At 37.1% G+C, this 20,063-nt stretch overlaps 1 protein-coding gene across 4 annotated transcripts in view; it reads left to right on the plus strand.

Annotated features, from left to right (window-relative positions):
- ATG10 (autophagy related 10) overlaps positions 1–20,063 on the plus strand; it is a 330,308-nt gene that overhangs the window by 41,191 nt on the left and 269,054 nt on the right. The window lies entirely within an intron of this gene.

Here is a 20,063-nt window from a genome sequence, read left to right on the forward strand (position 1 = left end):
TAGTCATAGTACCAAACTTTCAGATGAAGAATGCTTGTCTGTTCTTCAGGCATTCTTCCAGAATCTCTAACTGAAAATGGCTGCAATATAATGAGTGTTCATGGCTAATACTACATATGGCTAGTTAACATTTTAAAGTACTAACCATTTGATTTCATGGAAAGAAAGATTTTATTCTCAATGAGGTTACCAATTATTTAAAATTTATGTAAAACTGGATTAATAAACCAAAAGGACAAAGGGAACAAGAATCATCTCCATAATCACATGACAAAGCAATAAAAACTTATGTCCTGATAGGAAAGGAACTGTACTGGTTGGGATGTTTTTGGTTGCAAACATCAGAAGACCCAACAAACATCAGTTTATGTCAAAAGGGTATTTATTATTTGTTTCACAATAGTCTAGTTGTGGGCAATCCCAGGGCTTGTTCAGTGGCTCAACAATGTTATGGCTCTGGGTTAGCATCCGTGGCGTTATCTTCATCTTCTATCATGCTATTGACTCATAGGCAGTCACAGATACATGTTTCAGCTTCATCACGCCTTTCCATCAATATCTCAGACAGGAAGAACAAGAGCACTCCAAGAAAATCTCCTTAAATATCCCTTTTGTCAGAAAGCAAAATATTACCCAGAAACCCCCTGGAGATTCCCTCTTACATCCCATTGGCCAGAACTGGCTCACAGGACCACCCCTCACTGCAGGGGAAGCGGAGAGAACAAATATTCAGCAAAAGAGGTTATGGCTGTAACATAAGGGCCTCAGGCCAATCATGATTCATTTGCTGGGACCAGGTACATTGTGGCCAAACAAAATCAGGGTTTTAATAATTAAGACAAAAAAGGGTGGAGACACTGATGGAAAGCTCCCTAATGGTGTTCCTGTATGTATACACATAGTTAATGAGCTAGACCCTGTACAAAAAAAATATTATATTTACCTTTTAAAAGAGAGGTTCTAAACACCATAGCCTGCATTGCAACTTTCTGGTAAAGAAAGCCCAGTAGGGCAGGGGAAAAAAAAAAAAAAATTATAGCCAAGAATGTTGGGCTAAAAACCAACTGCCTCTTTCCCCCCTGAAGCATGTCCACTCTGTGATGCAGTGGTTGCTTTCTCTCTTGTGAAACACTGATCCTCTGAAATGGTTTTTAATGTTTGAGCCAACAAGTTCTTACCTATCCAAGTATGAGTTCTGTGATTAATTACAAGGTATACTGCTCCTGTCAACTCATCAGCCTTTTCTCTTATGCCATTTAAAAATTTGTTTCCTAACCTAGGCTGGGCTTTGATAATACAAACAGGACCAGTTAAGAATCAACTCCCATCTGCTAACTCAAAGAGAGAACTGTTGCAATTTGCTCTTTCCATGCTATATCTCATTGATAGCTAACATTACATCATTCCCTATTTCATTAAAGCTAGATCTAAGTTGTGACAAATTGATTTTTTATAAATGCCATCTCTTCAATCCCCACTGGATCTAGCCAGAGAAACGTACCATCTCATGATTCCACTGAATATTCTCTGAGAAGAAACATTAGTTTCATAAGGAACATGAGCCTAGGAACAGCCTAGAAAGTTGATGACAATATATATTAGTTCAGAATTTGAATCCCTACTAAATTTTAGAAAGTGATTAGCCTGAGTGCTCATTCCTTTTGGCACTTATAATAAAAATTCTTGCTTTTTCCTCCCTCACAATTTTAATAAATTGCAGTAATATTTTTGTTACACCAGATATGAGATGAAATGAGCCCATTGGAAAAAAAAATCCAAAAGAATAAATTCATACTTCTTATCCTCTCTCCTCCCATTCAGCCTACACCATGTCTTTCAGTCTGGTTTCAGATATTAGTAAGTAATGGACTAATACACAGGAAATGAATAGCCCCTCCCTGCTCTGTAAATCAGAAAAGTCATTTACAGGAGCTGAGTGAATGGAGGGAGAGGTGTGTGGCAAGGGAATTGAACCTTAATGGCCCCTCTAGAGCTATAACTGTCTATCTCTCTGCCTGTCTCTCTTTCTCTGTCCCACTCGATCTTTCTCCCCACCCTTATTCTATTTCCATCTCTCTCAGTCATCCCTTACCACCATCTCTCAGTTTACAAATCTCTCAGACCTGGGGCCTATTATCTTAAGAAGTGGTCTGTGTATTTTAAACATTGAATGAAAAACTCTCCCAAGTACCTAAGTCACTCCTTGAAGTAAACTTCCCTTTTTACAGACAATGGGGTACTTGGTAACTGGTCCTCCATGGTGGGATCTGTGTAATTTTATGCAAGATGTTAATTGTGTGGTTCAACTTTATACCATGTTTCCCCGAAAATAAGACCTAGCTGGACCATCAGCTCTAATGTGTCTTTTGGAGCAAAAATTAATATAAGACCCGGTCTTATTTTAACATAAGACTGGGTATAATATAATATAATATAATATAATATAATATAATATAATATAATATATATAATATAAACCGAGTCTAATATAATATAGTATAATATAATATCAGGTCTTATATTAATTTTTGCCCCAAAGGAGCATTAGAGCTGATGATCCAGCTAGGTCTTATTTTCGGGGAAATACGGTATTACACTTGAAAGAAGTCAGAGTCATGGAAAGATCAAGACTAGAAATAAAAAGGTCATCAAAACAATATTTTGGAATGTATTTCCTACTTATATTCAGATATGGCCACTGTGGTAAACTGAGAATTTTCAAAACTTCAAGCAAGATAATGGATAATTCTGTCAAGTTCTGAATTAAGAGATCTGAGGAGTTATCATTCTTCTTTATCTATTTTACTACTTTTTACTACTTCCCTCCCTTCCTCCTTTCAACTTCAGGCTAGGAATGGAGTCTATTACTTCTCAAGACACCAACAGATCATCTACACCTTGATTGTGCATTGGAATCAAGTGGAGAACCTCAAACGTTCTGATGCTTGGGTCTTTCCCAGAAATTATATCATTGGTTTGAAGTAAGCCCTGGGTGTCAAGATTTTGTTTTACACATCGAAGGTGATTATAATAAGCAACTGAAGTTGAGAACCACTGATCGAGACTCAACATTTTTTAATCTCTATCAGCATGAAGCCATATAATTTATGATGTCACTTTTTCAAGGACAAAGATTTAATTGTTCTGCCTTTAACACTTTCTTTTAGAGCTTCTGCTAGATCAGAATAAACAAAGGCCTACCTATTAGACAAGATTTTTTGGAGAAGGGAACCAATAGAATATGTCTATGTCTGTGTCTCTGTCTCTCTCTCTCTCTCTTCTCTCTCTCTCTCTCTCTCTGTCTCTCTCTCTGTCTCTCTGTCTCTCTCTCTCTCTCTCTCTCTCTCTCTCTCTATATATATATATATATATATATATATATATATATCTATATATATCTATATATCTATATCTATATCTATCTATATGTATCTGTCTATCTATATATATAGAGAGATGAGATACAGATAGAGAAAGACACACAGACATACAGGTATATATATATCTATATATATATATAGAGAGAGTGAGATGAGATATATCTATATATATATCTCTATCTCTATCTCTGTATCTATATCATCTATATCTATATCTATCTATCTATCTATCTCTATCTATCTATCTATCTATCTATCTATCTATCTATCTATCTATCTATCTATCGAGATTATAAGGAATTGGCTCATGCAATTATGTTGGCTGAGAAGTCCTAAGATCTGCAGTCAGCAAGCTTGAGACCCATGAGAGCCAATGATGTAGTTCCAGAGTCCCAAGTTCTGAGAAACAGGACAGCCAATGGTGTAAGTTCCAGTCAGAAAGCTGACAGGCTTGAGATCCAAGAAGAGCCAATTATTCAATTCAAGTCTGAAAGCAGGAAAAGGCTACTGTCCCAGCTAAATAGCAATTCAAATGTTAATCTTATCCAAAAACACTTCACAGACACACCCAAAATAATGTTTGATGAAATATCTGGACACCTTGTGGCCCAGTCAAGTTGTCACATAAAATTGTCCATTACACCAACATAATATTTAAATAAGGATAGTGGATGGCAGCTTTGATGGAAATTAAAGGCAAATTAAGCCAGAAATAATCCATAGGTGTTTATAATCTACAGTGGATAATAGAGATTAACATGTAACTTTCAACTTGTTCTCGTTCCAATTAAATAATTTATCTTCTGTTGAAGAATACCTCTGAAACACAGGAGAGCAAATTCTTCCAAATCAGCTAACTGATCATCTACTATTGATACCTTCAGAAACTTCTTAGAAGTTGGGAGAGACAGAACAGAGAGTAACTAGAAGAGCGTGTATTATAATTATGTCTTGTGGACTTTCTTTCCAAACACTTGATTTATTAGTGTTGGAAGAGCACACAGTAAATTTTCAATAAGCATTTTTGAATAAGTGAATAGTGAAAATTAAAAAGTGGAACCCAGGATGGCTGGTTAGCTCAGTTGGTTAGAGCACAGTGCTAATAAAATCAAGGTTGCCAGTTCAATCCCCGCATGGGCCACTGTGAACTATGCCCTCCTTAAAAAAAAAAAAAAAAAAAAAAAAAGTGGGACCCAATTTATGCCTTCTTCAGATAACTGTTTATTTATTTAAGGGCATTTAGGAAAAGGCAAGAAAGGTGGAAGAGTGGTGTATAAGATAACCTTAAGTGGTAGGATAGAGATAAGATGTATTAGTGTATGAGTGTCTGTTTTCTCACCCTTTATCAGCCTAAGGTGAGTACTTTATCAGCCTGGTTTCTGGATCTTTTGAAGACAGAATCGGGAGAATGGGTAGAAAGAGAGAAGACCCAATAGACCGGAAGGAGTAAAGGAAAAGAACATAGCCAAGGAGGGTAGGCTGATCCACATAACAAAGACAGTGGAATTGGACAGGATATTCCGTGGGCTCTCTTGAAGTGGTGTTAGGGTTTGGTGAGCAGAAGGTTTTAATTCTAAATCTATAGGATGTGAAAGAATTGGAGAGGAAAGGGATACACATCTGGAGACATATTCTGTGAACTGAGAATTAAAACTCATTTGGAAGATTTAGATGAAAAATGGATTTTAAAAAAAGATTCCTTTTGGCATCAGGACTTTAAATGTGACTCAGTGTAGAGTTGAGACACATGGAGCTTCAGGACTTATTCAGGTTACATATTCTAAGTCCCTGAATGCTCTCTATAGCACTTTCTCCCCTCTGGATCATGTGACCTCTTAATGATACCCCATGATACCCAATAAAAATCCTAGTTATTTTCCTTCTTATACAATGGATTATTCTTGGTGTCTGCTTTTAATTTAGGGATGGGAAGTAGGAAGAAATTAGGCTTTCGTGAAAGGTAAATTAAGCCTCTTTTCTCGTTGGTGGTTCACCTCATATGAATATGAGAATGCCAATTACAGAAGAATCCCATTTATTCTTACAAATGGAGGTGGGGGTGAAAGGAGGGGGTGGATTTGAGTGTACACTGGAGTTCTGAGCTCTTTACATGAAATTATCTTCATTTTATTCTCATAACAGTCATAGGAGGTAGCATTTCACTTATCTTACTCAAGGTTAAATAGCTATGACATGGTAGAGCTGGGGTTCACACTATAAATCTATTCTTTCCACTGTACCCTGCATAATAGGAGCTTTATTATCTGGCTAGGTTTTAAAAATTCCATATAAGAAATCCTTGGTGATTTATTGGGTACTATTCCCCCCCCAACCAAATATCAAGTAAATAGATTTTTAGCAAACTATTTTCGAACACGTTCATTCTGGTCCATTTTGGAAGCAATACCAGTTACTTAGTGGGTTCAAAGAGATGGAATAAGGTGTCTAGTTTGTAAAGGAAGAGATTGTCTCCATTAGCAAAAGAAATGATCTTGTATCTAGAAAATCCTATGTAACACAAACACATACACGCACATGCACACACAACTGTTAGAATTAATAAGAGTTCATCAAGGTTGTAGGATACAAGGTCAATATACAAAAATCAGTCATATTTCTGTATATTAGTAATGAAAAATCCAAAAGTGAAATTAAGGAAACAATTCTATGTACAAGAGCATCACAGCAATGGATCATAGGTACCAAAACTGTGTTGATTCATAGATTAACGTTAACCGAAGAAAATCTTTAGTGGGACCCCCACAGATCTCAGTCCTCGGCCATGTCCCTGGCTCAGCACTTTTGGTCAAAACTTTGGATAGATACATAATCGGAAGATATCAATACAAGATAAGCTATCAGGTAAACAAGTGAAACAAGCTGGAAAAAACAAATGGAGTAAATATTTGGAGTGGAATTTAGCTGCTACATGATTATATAAGGGAGAATGAAAAATTAACTTTTATATTCATTTGAAATTAAAGTGAGAGTTTAAACTCACAATCTAGAATTATGTAAGTTAAACTTTATACTCAAAATCAACAGTCCTCTTCTTCGGAAAGTAAGAATCTTGATGGGCAGAAATGGTTTTTACTCTCTGAAGAATGATTGTGCCAAAATTATGAGCTAGATGCTAAACTAGGCATTATGGATGGAAAAATATTTCACTGTTGGTCCTTGCCTTTGAGGTTGTCATACTCTAGTGACAGTCTAATGAGACAGTATGGATCAGGGTGTCAGAAGAAACAAATTCAAAAGTTTACTTGAAGGGAATTTAATGATAGAACAATTTATAGATGAATGGGTAGGATTAAGAAAAACCACAAGATGTGATGAAGCACTCAGAGACTAGCACTACCAAGAAGCTGTTACTGCCTAGCTGTTTCTGGAAACTGATGAGAGCAATATCCATAGAGGAGCTGCTGGAAAGGAGCTATGTAGAGGAGCTGTGTTTCTTATATAGAGAGATGCAGACCCTGTCAAACTGTGGCCTGACAGAAAAAATGTGGGGAAAATAAATACCTTAGCACCTTTTCACCCCCATAATGTCCAGTCTCTTGACTTCCATTGGCCAAATCCAATTGGAAACCAGAGGTCAAAGGATTCTGGTTATGCAATCTGTATAGTCCCCATGGGCACAGAGCAGGATGAAGGATAAAGAATAGATTTGGAAAGCCAGAGAGAGAATATACAGCTAAATCAGGTAAAACAGATACTGTGTTTCCCCCAAAATAAGACCGGGTCTTATATTAATTTTTGCTCCAAAAGACACATTAGGGCTTATGTTCAGGGGATGTCATCCTGAATCATGTTAGGGCTTATTTTCTTGTTAGGTCTTATTTTCAGGGAAAGATGGTAGTTGCAATAAAAGATTAACAGTGCTATATTTAAAATAAGTCTTGAATATTGGGTGAGGAGTTGACAAGTTGAGATATTGATGCTGGAATGAATAGCATGCACAGACTGGGTCATAAAAGGGAGCACCTTGCTTGGAAAAAAGCAGGAAGTTGCAAGTGAGTAGAGAGTTGAGTGTGAAGGGTCTAAGGAAGAAGTTATAAACCAAGGATGGAAAAATATATTTGGTGGCCAGATCACTATATGAAGGACACTGCAAGTTAAGCTATAGGTTTGACTGCTTTAACAGGGATCCAATATACAGTGGCTTGCATACAATAAAAGTTATTGCTTTCATATATTATACTGAGCTAGTGGGCATCTCTGCTCTGAGAAGTTATTAGAGGCCCAAACTCCTTTTATCTTATTGCTTTGTCCTCATCCACATGGTTCAGAACAACTCACTACTATGTCCACATACTACAGTAGGTAGCAAAATGGCATGCTCTTTCCTTTCAGGAAAACAACCTAGAGATTGCACATGTCACTACTACTCCCACCCTATCGGCCAGAACTTGGGCACAAGAACACACCTTGTCACAAGGAAAGCAAGGAAATGTAACCTTTAATGTGAGCAGCCATATACCCTGATAAAACCTGGGGCTTCTACTACTATGAGGAAGAAGGAGAAAATATTGGAGGAAAACTGGTATTATTTGCCATAAACATCTTGTTTTTCCACGGTGAGGTCCTGAAGAGAATGGGTCCAATGGATGGGAAGGAGTGGTAGAAGACGAAAGATAGGATTGGTTAGAGAGAGTGATTTCAATGTTCAAGGCATTGGCATAGAAGTCGGCCAAGGATTGGTTTGGATGAGTCAAGTGGTGATAGATGAGATTCCCAGAGTAAAAGAGGTGCAGGCACCTAGGACTACAAATCTCATATGTCAGAACCGGTGGTCCAGAAGGCTGTTGTCACCTGCCCACGCACTGTGAATGCTGTTGCTTTTCCCATCCATGTATTTAGTAACTAAAATAAAATGGGGGCTATTTATCAGGTCATGTTCTGAACCCTGGATGGACTTAGAAAGAAATGTTTTTTTACAAGCGTAGGATTGCAAACCAGCGCTGGATGAGGGATTTACATTTTCTTTTAAGCACAGGCTGCTGCTAGTGGGCATAGAACACTGGGTGTGTTGATTGCTAACGTGATTTATGGCTGTCCCTGTGTATTCAGCTCCATTCTATGACCTTCCTTCCAGTGTCCTCTGCCTTGATAAAATCACTCTATTCTATGTCAAGTCCTTTTAATCCTTTTTTTGGAATCAAGTATGAAACAATTTCTAATGCATTGAAATCTAACTTTCTTTGCTTATTGTTTATTCCCTGAAGCCTGAATACTACATTTAGAAGTTGAAAAATTACAAGCTGCAGCTTTGTACGCAGTATCTCTAACTTTCTTATCTAGGTTTCAGTATGGCCTCTGATGAACCTTTTCTTTTTCTATTTGTTTTTTACACATAAACTTTAGACCTCCAAAGTTAATCACTTGGGTCTGCAGTTTATCATTTATAGCCCCGAAATATGTGGAATTATTTAATTGGGCACCTGAAGAGATAATTGTACATATAAGAAAGAATGGTAATGAAGCAGTTATGAACTAAAGTAGTACTGAAAATAATGGGGAAAGGCCTTAGGAAAGGACCTGGAACTTGGGCCTCTGGAGGGTCCATTTGTCTATTAATCCTTCCATCTATCATTTCATTCAAAAATCTTGCAGTGTCAATTTCTATAGAAATCACTAGGATTCAAAGATTATTATGTTTCCAGTCCTTGAAGAGTTTATATGTCATAACTTAAGCAGACTCAGTTTTCAGGCATGGTCAGAAAGAAAGGAAGGAAGGGACCAACTGTGTCTTTACTATGTGAAGCTTTACATATATAATCTTATTGATGATTGGGACTAAGGAAGACAAAGGCTAATATTGCAGTTTAGTAAAAGAACATAGATGTATAAACAACTGTAACCTCATGTCATTGATGCTATAATAAAAGTGGGAGCCCAGATAAGGGACAGGCTGATTCTGCCTGGGATAGAGGAAGAAAGCTTCCTGAGGGAGCCCAAATTTCAGCTGGACCCAGATGGATGATCAGGAGTTGCCCAGGTGGAAAGGTGGGAAGAGCACTGTAGGTGAAGAGAACTATATGCACAAACACGTGGAGATGTGAGGAGCTGGGCAAGTTTGGGCAATATTGAGTGGTTAAGTGCTAAGTGTAAAGATTGGAGAGGTGGGTTGGGATTCTGTATGCCAAGCTAAGGCATTTGAATTGTATTCTGTAGGCAATGGGCAGCTACGTAAAGTTTATAAGCATGGCAGTAACATGACCAGATTTATATTTTGGAAAGATGACTGGGGAAAATAAGAAAGGTGGGGTGGGGAGACTAAATTTACTCATTTTCACCAAGCAAATGTTTACTGAGTGCTTACTATGTGCTGGGCATCTAGTAGGGGCTGGGGATACAGCATTGAGTTAATAGTCAAAACTTCTTGCCCTCATGCAGTTTCAAGTAATAGAGGGAGACAGGCTATAAACAAAATATTTATATATAGTCATTCACGTGGTGATAAGTGCTATGGAGAAAATAAAGCACGAAAGAAGACAGATACAATCTTTATAAATGGATGACCACTTCGCCCAATACTATATAACCTCCACTGAGAAGGAAGGGAACAGTTGAGCAAACACATGAAGGAGATAAAGAGAGCAAGCCATGTGCTTATCTGCGGGAAGAGAATTTTTAGCAGAAGGAATAGCAAGTGCAAAGTCCTCTTATATGTGTCCTCTTATAGTCTTATATGTGAGCTCTGAAAAGCGCATGAGGACAAAAGAGAGGAATTTAAGACTCAAATTCCTGTATTTGTATGGAGCATTTAGCCAAAGAAATACCGATCACCTCTTATACGTCACTCAGAACCTTTAGTCATTTGATTATAAATATTTGAGTTTGACAGGCTAGAACAAGGTCTCCTTTTATAGATGGTTGAGAGGCTGGAATTTTAGACACAGGTAACTAAGCTATTTTCTGCTATCACTCAAGACCAACAATTTTTCGTTTGAGCAGTAAAGCCCAGTTATGATGCCAAAGTCAACAGAATATAGTTTGTTGTCTCCTTTGTAGTTTGAAACCATTCATTTCATTTTCAGATGCTCAAAATCTATACTTGATGACCACATTTAAGGGAACTTGCCCCCAAAACTAAGAGATATTACATGGGCTTGATGAACATGTGGAACCCTCTCAACAAATAAGCAAGATGAGTGAAACTGGGAATGTGTCTGGCTGATCAGGGGCTAGCTGTGTGCATCTCACACACAGAGATAAACATGAAGCGAGACCCTGGAATGAGGTCACTAGAGTATACCCTCCTGGTCCTGTAGTCAGACCACACACGTATTTAATGCACTGAACCCACCTTGAAATGCCCCTCAGCCCCAAGAGAACAAAGTACTAGAAAAAATAAAGGGGAGGGGAGGATGCTGAGTGATCCATAATGCTGGCAATGTCACAATCCATCCTGAACAGTGGAATAAAGTTAATAGAAAAAGTTCCGTAGGGCTTGTCAACTGCCTGTTACCCAACTCTTTGGCAGAAAAGCAAAAAGGAAATAGATATATCATTATAGAATGCATCGACAATAAATTATTGGGATGTGTTACATATAAGGAGTCATTCCCTGTATTTATTTATTTATTTTATTAAATTTATTGGGGTGACATTGGTTAATAAAATGATATAGGTTTCAAGTGTACATTTCTGTAATACATAATCATATTACATTGTATGTTCGTCACCCAGAATCAGTTCTCCTTCCATCACCATATATTTGACCCCCTTTTCCCTCTTCTACGACCTCCCTCCCCTCAGGTAAAAACTAAAATATCATCTGTGTCTATGATATTTTGTTTGTGTGTCACGTTCATTTGTTGCTTTCAGTTTTGTATCCCACATATGAGTGAAGTCATATGGTTCTTCACTTTTTCTGTCTGACTAATTTTGCTTAGCATGATAATCTCAAATCTCACCCATGTTGTCATAAATGGCAGTATTTCATCTTTTCTTATGGCCCAGTAATATTCCATTGTGTATATGTACCTCATTTTCTTTATCCAATCATCTATTGAAGGATACTTTGGTTGTTCCCATGTCTTGACCACCATGAATAATGCTGCAATGAACATTGGGGTATCTATATCTTATGGATAAATGTTTTCAGATTTTTTGTGTAGATACCCAGAAGAGGGATTTCTAGGTAGTATGATAATTCTATTCTTAATTTTTTGAGGAACCTCCATACTGTTTTCCATAGTGGCCTTACCAATTTACATTCCCACCAGCAGTGTATGAGGGTTCCTTTTTCTCCACAACCTCTCCAAAACTTGTTATTACTTGTCTTGTTGATAATCGTCATTCTAACAGGTATGAGGTGGTATCTCATTGTAGTTTTGATTTGCATTTCCCTAATAGCTAGTGAAGTTGAGCATTTTTCACACATCTATTGGCCATTTGTATATCTTCTTGGGAGAAGTGTCTGTTCATGTCCTCTGCCCTTTTTTAATTGGATTGTTTGTTTTTTCATTGTTGAGTTGTATGAGTTCTTTATATATTTTGAATATTAGCCACTTTTTGGAGGTGTTGTTGGCAAACATCTTCTCCCATTTGGTTAGTTGCCTCTTTGTTTTGTTGATGGTTTCTTTTGCTGTGCAGAAGCTTTTTAGTCTGATATAGTCTCATTCATTTATTTTTATTTTTACTTCCCTTGCCTATGAGGTCAAATCATGAAATTCTCTGAAACCAAGGTCATAAGTTTAGTACCTATACTTTCTTCTATGCAATTTATGGTTTCAGTTTAATTTATGGATTTAGGTCTTTGGTCCATCTTGAGTTAATTTTGGTATATGGTGACAGATAGCAGTCTAGTTTCATTCTTTTGCATGTGGCTTTCCAGTTTTCCTAGCACCATTTATTGAAGAGGCTTTCTTTTCTCCATTGTTGTTTTGACCTCTTTGTAGAAAATTATCTGCTCATATATATGTGGGTTTATTTCTGTGTTCTCCATTCTATTCCATTGGTCTGGGTGTCTGTTTTTCTGCCAGTACTATGCTATTTTGATTATCATCGCTTTGTAGTACAAATTGAAGACAGGGAGTATGATACCTCCAGCATTGTTCTTTTTTCTTATGATTGCTTTGGCAATGCGGGGTCTTTTGTGATTTCATACAAATCTGGGGATTTTTTGTTCTATTTCTTGAAAAAGTGGCATTGGGATTTTGATGGGGATTGCATTAAGTCTATGTATTGCTTTGGGTAGTATTGCCATTTTAAGTGTATTGATTCCTCCAATATATCAACATGGAATATCTTCCCATTTCTTTATGTCTTCTTCAATTTCTTTTAATAATGTCTTATAGTTGCAGGCCCTTCATATCCTTTGTTAAGTTTATTCCTAGGTATTTTATTCTTTTTGTTGCAATTGCAAAAAGAGTTGTGTTTTTCATTTTTTTTTCTGAAATTTTATTGTTTATATATAGGAATGCAATGGATTTTTGTATGTTGATTTTGTATCCTGCAACTTGACTGTATTTGTTTATTGTTTCTAATAGTTTTTTGGTGTAGTCTTTAGGATTTTCTATATAAAGAATCATGTCATCTGCAAAAAATGTGACAATTTAACTTCTTCATTCCCAATTTGGATGTCCTTTATTTTTTTTCTCTTGCCTCATTGCTCTGGCTAGGACTGCCAATGTGATGTTGAATAGCAGTAGTGATGGGGCATGCCTGTCTTGTTTCTGATTTTAGAGAGAAAGCTTTCAGTTTTTCACCATTAAGTATGATATTAGCTGTGGGTTTGTCATAGATGGCTTTATTATGTTGAGGTAATTTCCTTCTATACCCATTTTATTAGGTGTTTTAATCTTAAATGGATGTTTCATCTTGTCAAATGATTTTTCTGTGTCTATTGATATGATCACATAGTTTTTATCTTTTATTTTGTTTATGTGGTATATCACACTGATTGATTTGCACATGTTGAACCATCCTTGTGGCCCTAGAATGAACCCCATTTGATCGTGATATATAATCTTTTTAATGTATTTTGTTTGATTTGCTAGTATTTTGTTTAGGATTTTTGTTTCTGTATTAATCAGAGTCATTGGTCGGTAGTTTTCTTTTCTCATGTATTAACCTTACCAGATTTTGGTATCAGGGTAATGTTGGACTCATAAAATGAGTTAAGAAGTATTGACTCAACTTCAAATTTTTGAAAGAGTATGCGAAGGACAGATATTAGATCATCTTTGAATGTTTGGTAGAATTCAGTGGTGAAGCCATCCGGTCCTGGACTTTTGCTTTTGGGGAGGTTTTGGATGATTGTTTCAATTTCCTTACTGTTGTTTGGTCTATTTAGATTTTCCTTTTTTTCATTCCGTCTAGGAAGGTTGTATATTTCTAAGTCCATTTCATTTAGGTTATTGAATTTGGTGGCATATACCTTCATAGTATTATTATTATTTTTTTGGAGTTGAGCTTTTGTTTGTTTGTTTTTGTTTTTCTGCCAGTTGCAATGTATCGCTTTCTTTGTCCTGAGGGCTAAAATAATGTTTGAAATTATAGCAAATTGGGATCTCAGAGCCAAATCTATCTTCCTCTGTAGAGTTTTCTACTCTTGGAATTCCTTAGAGTTTCCCATTTATTTAATGTTGCAAATTTAAGATCCAGATGCCCCAAGTAAACTACCAAACCGCTCTCTATCTCGGTTCCCTGACCCAACAACCCTAGGCCAAAGAGCTGCAGGGAAGCTTTGTTTGCTTGTTTTTTGCCTGATACTGTTGAATTTAATATTTCTTGCCACTGAAAGGGGAAGGTCTAGGGCACAAATGACATGGAACATGAAATTATCTGAGTGTTCCTTGGATTCTTGTATGAGCCTTTATATATCTGTGGTATCTGTTGTAACTTCTCCCCTTTCATTTCTGATTTTGTTTCTATGTGTCTTTTTTCTTTTTTCTGTAGTGAGTGTAGCCAGAGGTTTTTCAATTTATTAATCTTTTCAAAGACCCAACTCTTTGTTGCATTAATTTTCCTATTGTTATTTTGTTCTCTATTTCATTTAGTTATGCTCTAATTTTTATTATTTGTTTTATTCTGCTGGCTTTGGGTTTCATTTGCTCTTTTTTTTCTAGTTCTTCAAGATTTAGTGTTAGGTTATTCATTTGGGATTTTTCTTGTTTCTTGAGATATACCTGTATTGATGTAGATTTCCCTCTTACTACTGCTTTTGCAGTATCCCAATAATTTTGATATGATGTATTTTCATTCTCATTTGTTTCTATCTGTCTTTTCATTTCTCCTTTTATTTCTTCTTTGACCTAGTCATTTTTTAGCAGCACATATTTGTGTTTTGTCCTGCCTTTTTTTTTTGCAATTGATCTCCAATTTCAAAGCATTGTGGTCAGAGAATATGATTGGTATGATTTCAGTCTTCTTAAATTTGCTTTGGTTAGTTTTATGTTCCAACATATGGTCTATCCTTGAGAATGTTCCATGTGCATTAGAAAAGACTGTATAGCCTGGTGTCCTAGGATGAAAGGGCTGTAAATGTCAATTATGTCCATTAGATCTAATGTGTCATTTAAGGCTGATATTTCCTTATTGATTTTCTGTTTGAATGATCTATCTATAGCTGTCAATGGCATATTTAGGTCCCTTATTATAATTGCGTTTTTTGTCAGTTTATCCTTTACTTCTGTTGGTAGTTGCTTTATATATTTTGGTGCTCCATGACTGGGAGCATATATATTGATAAGTGTTATGTCTTCTTGTTGTATTGTTTTATTTATACTTATGACATGTCCATCTTTTTCTCTTGTTACCATTTTTATCCTGAAGTCTGTTTCATCAGATATAAGTATGGAAACATCCACTTTTCTCTGAATGCTAATTGCTTGGAGTATCGTTTTCTACCCTTTCACTTTGAGTCTATGTTTATCTTTGTAGCTGTGATGTGTCTCTTAGAGGCAGCATATGGTTGGATTTTTTTGATTCAATTGGCTACTCTGTGTCTTTTTATTGGTGAGTTCAATCCATTTACATTTAGGGTGATTATTGATATATGAGAGTTTTCTATAGCCATTTTATCAGTTGTTTTCTGGTAGCTCAGTGTCTCCATTGTTTCTTTGCCTTTGTGTTTCTGTCTGTTACTTTTGTTTGGTGGTATTTTATGATTTTTTCCTCTGTTTCCTCTTTTTTATGTTATGTGTCTCAGTTCCGGATTTTTTTTTTTTTTGAATGGTTACCATTAAGTTTATGTAAAGAAAAATTTCATACCTACGGTAGTCCTTTTTTTTCAGCATGTATCTTATTTTCATTCCCCTTTGCCAATTCAGACCTTTAATTCCTCCCCTTTTATGTTTTTGTTGTCACAAATTAGGCCTATTTATGCTTGAGTTCATTCCTGAGTTGTAGCAGCAAATTGTCTTCTTCTTTTTTATGTTTTTATCTTATTTACATTTTGTGTTATGTTTAAGTGTATAGTGCCGTATTCTGTGTAGGGATTGCCATTTTCTGCTTCTGTCTGTCTGTTAGCAATCTTACTCATAATTTTGTAGCATTTTTTCTTTTTGTTTCAGGTAGAATAACCTCCTTCAGCATTTCCTGTAATGCAGGACTTGTGGTAGAAAATTCCCTCGGCTTCTGTATATCTGGAAAGGTCTTTATCCCTCCTTCACATCTAAAGGATAACTTCGCTGGATATATTATTTTTGGCTAGTAATTTCTCTTTCAATAGTTTGAGTATTTGATTCCATTCCCTCCTGGTTTGTAGAGTTTCTGCTGAAAAATCTGATAATGGGCTTTCCTTTGTAGGTTACCATCTTCTTTTTCCTGCCTACCTTAAGAATTTTTTTTTCATCATTAATTTTTTGTAGTTTCAATATAATGTGCCTTGGAGAAGGCCTATTAGGATTGAGGTAATTAGGTGTTCTGTTTGCTTTTTGGATTCGAGGATCCAGTTCTTTCCATAGGTTTGGGAAGTTCTTGTCAACTACTTATTTGAATACCAATACCGTATACTCTGTGTGCCCTCTCCCTCTCTTTTCCTTCTGGTATACCCATTATTCTTATATTGATCTTTCTGATGAAGTCAGATAATTCTTGTAGAGTTCTTTCATTTCTTTTAACTTTCAAGTCTCTCTCTTCTTCCATGTGCACCATTTCCAGATTTCGGTCTTTGATATCATTAATTCTTTTCTCCATCTGGTCAGCTCTATTTCCTAAGTTTGCTATTTCATTCTTCATCTCTTTTACCGTGTTTCCCCGAAAATAAGACCTAGCAAGACAATCAGCTCTAATGCATCTTTTGGAGCAAAAATTAATATAAGACTCGGTCTTATTTTACTGCAAGACTGAGTCTAATATAATATAATATAATATAATATAATATAATATAATATAATATAATATAATTAATACAATATAATACCAGGTCTTATATTACTTTTTGCTCCAAAAGACACATTGGAGCTGATTGTCCGACTAGGTCTTATTTTTGGGGAAACAGGGTATTGAATTCTTCAGCTCCTGAATTTCTATTTGGTTCTTTTTTTTAAATTTCAATTTCTTTGGTAAAGTATTTATTTTGTTTGTTGATTTTATTTCTGATCTCATTAAACTGCTTGAGGCTTCTTGTATCTTGTTGAGTTTTGTCAGAACTGCAATCTTCAATTCTCTGTCATTTAAGTCACATATTTCCATGTCTTTATTTTTTGGAGATTTTCCATTTTTTTCTGAGCTGTCTTGTTACCTTCGTTATTCATGGTAATTGATGAATTATTTGTCTTCCTCAGTGTCTACCGGAACCGGAGTGAATTCTGTAGCAGGTTGATATGAAGAGGTTTTCCAGTGGGTTGTGCTGGAGCATTTTATTTTCTTGTGGTGGAAGATTTCCCCCAGAGGTGGGCATCACCTCTGTGATCAGGTCGCCTTGCTCTCAGGGCCCCACCCCTGGGACAGGATGCAGTAGATGATGGGGTTCTGAGCCCCTGAAAAGCCAGTGCTTCCCCTGCAGCCAGATGCAGAGCTGTGTGACTCAGCAACCTTGGTGCCCCCACTAGGATCAGCCACGAAAGGTGGAGATGGGATTGGCTGGGAGAGGTGGCTGGTGGGTTTGCGTCTTTGTTCTCCTCCAAGTAATGCCAACTGCTAGATCATAGCTGCCTCACCCCTATGTCTCCTCCCTTGTCACTGAAATTAATCACAGTGTGCGTCTGCCGCTCAAGAACCGTCTGTACAGTTCTCAGGGTTGTTGATACTCTGTTCTTTAATCTGACACTACTACAGTTTTTTTCTGGGACCCACTGCTCACATTTAGAGAGTGTGGGGGAGGCAAGCTATGGGAGGGTGGGGAGAGGCAGCCAGGCTCCGTGACTTTGTTTTCTGCTTGGAGAGAGGGCCCGTAGATCGCAGTTGTTGCACTTCTATATTGAGTCTTTGCTCCAAGGTCTCTGCCCCAGTTGCTGCGTTCAGCTGTCTTATATGCTGATCACTCAGGCAAGATTGCTCCTGGCCACAGACAGTGCACCTGCAATCTCAATCTGCCCCTCTCCCGGCACTGCAGTGACCTCTGGGCTGCGTGGATGGCCTCGTCTCTGCACTTCTCCCTTCCCTCCTCCCCTGTTCACCCGATTCGCCCACCTTCAGATGTTTCGATGTGCAGATCTCTCAGACGTTTTTGTGTATTGTGGAAGGAATCTTTTGTTAAATTACAGCTATTCAACTTGTTGTAAGTTCAAGGGGAGCGGTTAAGTGGGACTCCTGCTGCCACCATGTTTCTTATGTCGTTTCCTTGTAGTTATTTGGAGTATGAATCTTAAGGACTGTGTATTTGACCACTAAATGCCCCCCAAATGTACACAGTGTTAAGTCATTTTTAAAAAACTGTTGACATTTTAATAATTAATTAAATGAATGAGTCAAAAATATTGGAGACAAGAATTTAAAAGTGTCAAGAAAATAGAAGTAGTTTTTTCCTAGTGTTTAATAAATAAAAATTGCCTTGGAATAAACATTAAATCTATTTATAGCATACATAAAAGAACATCTCTGGAAGTCAAATACTCTGTCTGAATTCTAAGCATTATCTTTCAGCTCAGAGGATTTCATGATTTAGAGTTGACTATTTTCATTCCAAATCTATGTACCATATAACTGCTAAAAATATTTCCTAAACATCCAGCATTGCACTCCTTGGTTACAGACTCAAGAACATAAAAATCAGCTAACAGCTATCAATCATTTATTTAGAAGTTAAACACCTTCTGTCTGCAAGTTGCCAACTGGGCAAGCTATCCTGCAGGAAATGTAAACTCAGTAAAACCTAGTATCTGCCCTGAAGGACCATAGGAAGTAAGTAAAAATGATAGTACAATGATGCAGTATATGCTCTGTACCCTAAGAGTTCAAAGGAGAGAGAGATGACCATGGGTTAGAGAAATCCAGGAACGCATCAAGGAAAAGCAACATTTGATCTGGAGCCATGATGGGTGGGTAATATTTCAATAGGCAAAAATGAGGTTGATTGGAGTAGGGTGGAGAGAAAGTCAGGTAAAGACAAGGGCTTATTTGAGAAGAAAGTTTCCTGTTTTGCTAGAGCATGGTGTATATACATTGGAAGTGGTGAGACTAAGCTGGGAAGGTGGGCTGCTGTCATGGGGTCTCTGAGATTGGATGTCAGCCTGAGGAGTCTGGACTAGATTCAGTCATCAGTGAGGCTCCATCCAAGTCAATGTGACATGATGTGGCATGACACTGCTTTGTTTGTGCTCTGATGCCCATGCTTTTGTATTGTCGCATTCGCCTGCTGAAAGGGTGATGCTGGTTCTCCAGCCCCGGGGGAGAGATTGGTTCTGTATTACAGATTTGCTTTGAGGGCAGGGCACAGTAGGGGTCATTAAGGGATATCTTCCCCCACTTCCCACACCAGGGACAATCTAGCTGCTGAGTGTGGCCTCTGTGTCCTGGCTATTTAGGTGCCATTTCAGCTCCTGAATATATTTCTGAAGTGAAGGAAAGAAAGTCATCATCCACAAATATTTAAATATCTCCTAGATGAACAGCAGCAGTTTTGTCCCTCTCTAGATTCGTGGTAAAGAAGCAATGCCAGCCAGAAGCCAAATAAAAGCTTGAACTCATGTTAACAGGGAAGGGCTGAAGGTGACGGACCCAGCAGATAGGCCATGGAATACTGCACTATTGTGAAATAGCTGCTCAGCTAATTTTTTTGAAGCTCTAATTTAGGAAAAGCAGGAACAGCATTATGTGTTTAGGGAGATACCAAAAAATCAATAGCCATTGTTGAAACACAGACATTCAATAGAAACTTTAACGTATAAATAATACACACCATATAACATGATATATAAGTACTGTATAAAGTCTTAGGATGCTTTTTGCTGTGTGATGTTCAGTACACATAAACCTTGTTTAGATAATACCTTACTGGAGGAGAGTGTGCCCCATTTGTCCATGCTGAGCACCAGAAGCTACAGTAGTCAGTGAGGTCTCCGTCGTCTGTATACAGACTTTTTAACAGAACCTAAAATGATTCTTTCACTTGAGACTTTTTAAAGCCACAAAAACCATAATTAAGAATGACTGTAATCCTTGTAGAATGACAACTTTACAGTAGAAACTTTTATTTGATAAGGCCAAAAGCAGTAATGAGTCAATTCATCCAAAAATTTGGTTAAAGACCCATATTCTGAAAAAATATAACATGCTTTGACAATATTT

Source organism: Rhinolophus sinicus, chromosome 3 (genome assembly GCF_057876585.1).
Source record: "Rhinolophus sinicus isolate RSI-liver-muscle chromosome 3, RSI-T2T, whole genome shotgun sequence".
NCBI classification, from domain to species: domain Eukaryota; kingdom Metazoa; phylum Chordata; class Mammalia; order Chiroptera; family Rhinolophidae; genus Rhinolophus; species Rhinolophus sinicus.